Source organism: Humulus lupulus, chromosome 3, assembly GCF_963169125.1.
Source record: "Humulus lupulus chromosome 3, drHumLupu1.1, whole genome shotgun sequence".
Classification (NCBI taxonomy): Eukaryota; Viridiplantae; Streptophyta; class Magnoliopsida; order Rosales; family Cannabaceae; genus Humulus; species Humulus lupulus.
Genome location: NC_084795.1, coordinates 91,703,870 through 91,709,869, shown reverse-complemented (window position 1 = coordinate 91,709,869; position 6,000 = coordinate 91,703,870). Strand labels below are relative to the sequence as shown.

Below are 6,000 nucleotides of genomic sequence, written 5' to 3'. Positions count from 1 at the left end.
TTTTAGTTTACACTAATCTTGTTTGCTTGATCTTGTGCTTCACTAGATTGATTCTATTGCATGAACGAACATCAAGACTCTGAGCTAGCCCCTATTGACCTTGAGATTGAACGTACATTTCACATAAGGTTAAGGGAACAACGGGCTCAAATTGACCTTGTTATGGCTCAAGAAGGTGAAGGGGTTGAGGAAATTAGAGCTCAACCCATGCTTAATGTGGTTGTGGGAGTTGTTCATGAAGCTGCTAATGCTTTGAATGTCGCTAATGCAATTGTTATGACCGATGATAGAGAAAGGGCCATAAGGGAGTACGCTGCCCCATGAGCTGAATCCCGTAATGTTCCAAATGTTGCAAATAGTGGGTCAATTTAGTGGGCTGCCTACAAAGGATCCTCACCTCCATCTTCGTTCATTTTTGGAGGTGAGCGGTTCATTCAAGTTGCAAGGCGTTACTGAAGAAGTCTTGAGATTGAATTTATTTCCTTTTTCTCTATGGGATAGAGCTAGAGCTTGGTTCAATACACTTCCTTCCGGCTCAATGACTACATGGAATGAGCTAGTGGATAAATTTTTGATGAGGTACTTTCCTCCAACAAAAAATGCTAAGTTCCGGAATGAGATTATTTCTTTTCAACAGTTGGAGGATGAGTCGGTATGTGTCACTTGGGAGAGGTTCAAAGAGTTATTGAGGAAGTGTCCACATCATGGCATCCCCCATTGTATTCAAATGGAAACTTTCTATAATGTTCTAAATGCTTTCACGCACATGGTGTTAGATCCTTCGTCAAATGGGGTTATTCTCTCTAAGTCTTACAATGAAGCATATGAGATTTTGGAGCGAACTGCCAACAATAATTACCAATGGTCTAATGTTAGAGCTCCATTGGGAAGGAAAGTAGCGGGTATTCATTAAGTAGATGCTTTGACAGCTTTGACCGCTCAAGTTTCATCTATGACCAACGTATTGAAGGCCATGAGTATGGGGGGTAACTTGCAATCAACTCCTATGGGCCAAATAGCGAATGTTTCTTGTATTTATTGTGGAGGAGGGCACACATTTGATAGTTGTCCTTCTAATCCCGCTTCAGTTTGTTACTTGGGGAATCAAAATGACAATCGCAATAATCCATATTCAAACTCTTATAATCCGGGTTGGAGGAATCATCCAAAATTTTCTTGGGGAGGTCAAGGGGCTAGTTCAAGTGGTGCAACATTTCCAACCAATCCTACTTATCCACTGGGTTTCACTCAACAACTACAACCAAGAGTTCAACCGCCTCCTCCACAAGTTTCTCAAACAAGCTCTTTGGAGAATTTGATGAAAGAGTATATGGCCAAGAATGATGCAGTGATTCAAAGTCAAGCAGCATCTCTGAGGAATTTAGAGATTCAAATGGGACAGCTAGCTAATGAATTGTGGAATAGACCACTAGGAACACTACTACAAATATAGGGTTTCTTTGTGCTTTTTTTTTTCAATCTAAAATAAAAAAACCCAGAGAAAATGATTGAAGGACTCTTAGGAACTATGTTACTGCAGTTTTTAAAAAAAAGCGCAATGTAAAGTAGGAAATGTGGGAAGTGGAAATTTTTTCTCTGCAGTTTTTTTTTAATCCACAGAGAAAAATAAAAAAAATAGCATTTTCTTTGGATAGATCTCGAAAAAAATACTAAAGTTAAAAAAATACACCCAAAATGGACAACCGAGCACAAAGTTATGCTTGGTCAAAGTTTTGAAAAATTACAATAATTTTCTCTGTGCTTTTTAAAAGAGGTTTTTCATAAATCATTGATTTGGTTGCTAAATTTTTTTTCTTCAGATTTTTCGGTGACTAAACTAGAAAAAATGGTTTTTTTTTTTTTTTTTTTTTTTCAGGTTTTCAGATTTTCTTTGTATGCAACTTGATAGATCTTGAAAAAATACCAAAGTAAAAAAACACAAAAAATAGACAACCAAGCACAAAGTTATGCTTGGTTAAAGTTTTGAAAAATTACAATACTTTTCTCTGCGGTTTTTTCAATAAAACTGCGGAGAAAAGTTTTTCTTTTTTTTTGCAGTTGTTCTAAAAAGACCACGGAGAAAAGTCTTTCTTTCTCTGCGGTTGTTTTAAAAAAATTGTGGAGAAAAGTTTTTCTTTCTCTGCAGTTTTCGTGGACTTTTCTCTGTGCTGGATTACACTGTGGTACCCATTGCTCATAAAAACCGTAGTCTATTAAGGAAAAAAACCACAGAGAAAGCCCAAATTTGTAGTAGTGGTACCTTGCCTAGTGATACCAAAAATCCAAAGAGAGATGGTAAAGAGCAATGCAAGGCGATTACTTTGAGGAGTGGTAAAAATCTAGAGTTGAATGAGGACAATCCTAAGAGCAAAAATGAGCCTACTTCAATCCAAAGTAGTGTGGAAAAAGAAAAAAGAATTGGGGGTTTGAATATGTCCAATACTGATCCTAAAGCAAATGTTGCAGCAATTCCTCCTCAAAATGAACCAGAGAAGCTAATTAGCAAGCCACCTCCACCATTTCCTCGGCGGTTTCAAAAGCAACAACAAGATAGCCAATTTCGAAGATTTTTGGATGTTTTGAAGTAACTCCACATCAACATACCTCTGGTGGAAGCTTTAGAACAAATGTCTAATTATGTGAAGTTTTTGAAGGATATTTTGACAAAGAAGAGGAGGCTTGGCGAATTTGAAATGGCTGCTTTGACTGAAGGTTGTAGTGTCATTTTGAAGAATAAAATTCTTCAAAAGTTGAAGGATCCAGGCAGTTTTACAATTCCAATTTCTATTTGGGGACGAGAAGTTGGTAAAGCTCTTTGTGATTTGGGAGCTAGTATGAATTTGATTCCCATGTCCATTTTTAAGAAGTTGGGAATTGGAGAAGCAAGGCCAACTACACTCACCTTGCAATTAGCTAACTGTTCTATGGTGCATCCGGAGGGAAAGATTGAAGACGACCTAGTACAAGTTGACAAGTTCATTTTTCCAGCAGATTTTATTATTCTTGACTATGAGGAAGATAGAGATGTACCAATCATTTTGGGGAGACCATTTCTTGCCATCAGAAGAACGTTGATAGATGTTGAAAAAGGAGAGCTCACCATTCGAGCTCAAGACGAACATGTCACATTCAAGGTTTTTTAATCCTATACGCTTCCCTAATGAAGTTGAAGCTTGCTTGGCCATAAGTGCTTCTAACTTCAAGTTGATTGAAAAGATGCATGAAAAGCATAGCAAGGGAGTGAAGAAAAATGTCCCTTTTGAAGAAATTGAGAAAGGTGGTGAGCCATGGATAAGTAAGAAAGAAGAACCATCTCATCCTCCAAAGCTACTGAAGAAAAAGAAACATAGTAGAAAGCCTCAATCACAAATGTTGGAAGTTAGAAATAGAGTGTTTTTATCAAAATCTCTAGTGAAATCAAGGTGTGATGGTGGGTTCTTAGTGAGCAAGGTGTTTCCCAATGGTGTAGTGGATTTATATGATGAGCATTTGGGGAAAGCATTTAAGGTAACAAGGAAATGAACAAAGTTTGGAGGAAACAAGGTTGAGCAATACCAAACCTCAGTTTCCTTGAAAGATCCTCAGAGAAAAAAAAGTAAAGTTTGGGTTGCTATGGTTTTTGGAGGATTCATTTGTGAAGCAACTCAAAGAAAGAAAGAATAAAAATGCATTGAAAAAAATGAAAAAAAAATATATTAGTGTTTTTAGTTATTTTCATTTTAATTTTTGTTATGTTAATTTAATTTTATTGTAATGTTTTTTCGGAGTGATTTTAAGTTTGATTTTGTGTTTCAGGTGTTAAAAGACAAGAAAATGGTGTTTTGAGAATAATTTGGGGGTTTGATGGTTTAGCGAAAATTTTGTTGAAGCAAAACGAGGAGCAAACCTTTACACGTGGGACAAGAACAAGTCAGAGAGATCCGCGATGCATCGCGAGAATGGTGCGTGGGATCGGTGCTCAAGGTTTAAAAATATATATATTATTAATTAAAAAAATCAAAAAGAAAATTGAAAAAAAAAAATCACCCGATACCCTTTCTCTTTCTCCTCTTCGTTCTCTCTCTCGTCTCCCTCCTAGTTCCCAGCCCCCACCACCATTTTCCTCAGCTCCGAGCCCCACTGCCTGCAAAACCAGCACCAAACCCAGCTCTGCCTCCCTCCTCCCTGCGTGATCCCCACACCCATGACCACCTCGAACCAGTTGCGAGAACCCCAGGCCACGCCTCCGTTCTACCCAGAATACCCGAACCCAAGTCTGAGCCCCATCGAACCCAGGCGAGACCAGCACCCGCGGCAAGAACGGTGGCACCGTGAGCCTCCTATCCCTGTCATACCCAAAATGTGAGCAGTCCCACCTCCTCATCATTACCCTTGTCTTCTCTGTACCAGCCCAGTCTCAAGTTGTTGGGGTTTTATGCCCTAATTAAAACCCAAATTCTTTGTAATCTCATTTTATTATCAATAAAAGAATAGAAATCATTTTTTGACTTGGTCAATCACTTTGCTCACATGTTTTATTTTCATGATTATTTATTTAATATAAACTTCTATTAAATCCCGAGCATATAGCTAATCTTATTTATAGTGACGTAATTACAGTGGAATATAAATATGATTATATGTTCAAAAATAAGTTAGTCTTAAGATTAGTCAGTGCACCGGATTTACACTGACTTGCCAATCTACGATATGATCTACTTACACATTACAGTGTTATGTTCTTTCCAGAACATTAGCAAAGTAGATAAGATCGGATGTATTTATTACATCGGACAGGACCGATATTGACAGTTGATAAGATAAGTAAACATACCATTATTATCTATTCTAGTCATATCATATAGTTGACCATAGGTCAATTCAATCTCAATTCTGAGTGGTTAGTATTCTAACTGATTGTATTATTTGAGTTCTTTGACTTGTTCGTTACCAGCTTACCCTACGGACTAGCCCATACTTACATCTTGGGAACTCGGTAGTATAATTGAGTGGGAGTGTTAATCATAGATATGAACATCTATAGCTTCTGATGAAGAAGTGAAACGATGGTTTCCTTTTAGTTTGGTTCAAGGTGTTAAATGATAGAGATCTCATTTCAGTAATTAAATTAGTTTACTGAAATATCATTTACAAGGAACTAAGTGTTTTAAGGATAAAATACAATGAGGGGTAAAACGGTATTTTAGTCCTATCTCATTGTAGACCGTCTATAGAGGATTGAGTGACAATTATGGTTGTAACAATGGATAATTAATAGCGTATCTATATTTGTTATAGAGCGTTCTATGAATTCAAGAGTGCAATTCCAAGTCTATAGTGGAGTCGCGAGGAATTAATAAGTTAGTAAATTTATTTGTTAGATTTATGATAACTTATTGGAGCTTGATTTCATAGGCCCATGGTCCCCATTGTACCTTGGATAAAATCATCTAGATAGTCTCAATTAATTGATTTAATCATCAATTAGAATTATCAAAGTTGACCAGGTCAATTTTGGATAGTTTCACAGAGTTGTGTAATTTTGAGAAGAAAAGAGAAATTATGGCAGATTTATTAATTAAGATAAATTGGTATCTAAATTAATAAATAAATTTAAATCAAGGTTCAAATTATAAATAATTAATTTGATAAAGGATTTAAATAATTATTTAATTAATTAAATCAATAGAAAATAATACAGGCCTTGATTTTAAGTCCAATGGGCTTATAATCAAATGGGAAATTTCACGGGCCTATAGCCCATGATAATTTCGACCTAGGGCTTCAAAATGGCTGTTATTTTATTGATTTTTTAATTAAATTAAATGGCCTAATTGAGTCTATAAAAGGAGTGCTTATAGAGAAGTTAAAAAAAAGGGTTTTTGATAAGTCAGATTTTCTGATAGTTTTATATTCTCTCTAAACACAAGTCCTTTTCTAAGCCACTTTCTTATTTTCTCTTCTTCTCTCTATATCTATCTCATGTGTTGAGAATTGCCCACACTAGTCTAGGTGGTTCTA

The 6,000-nt window shown here is 36.2% G+C and overlaps 1 non-coding gene across 1 annotated transcript; it reads right to left on the bottom strand.

The window, feature by feature from the left end:
- Positions 1-604: 604 nt before the first annotated feature.
- LOC133827950 (small nucleolar RNA R71) lies at positions 605-711 on the bottom strand. The gene has a single exon (XR_009890599.1). It is a non-coding gene; the product is annotated as a small nucleolar RNA R71 (small nucleolar RNA).
- Positions 712-6,000: the final 5,289 nt, after the last annotated feature.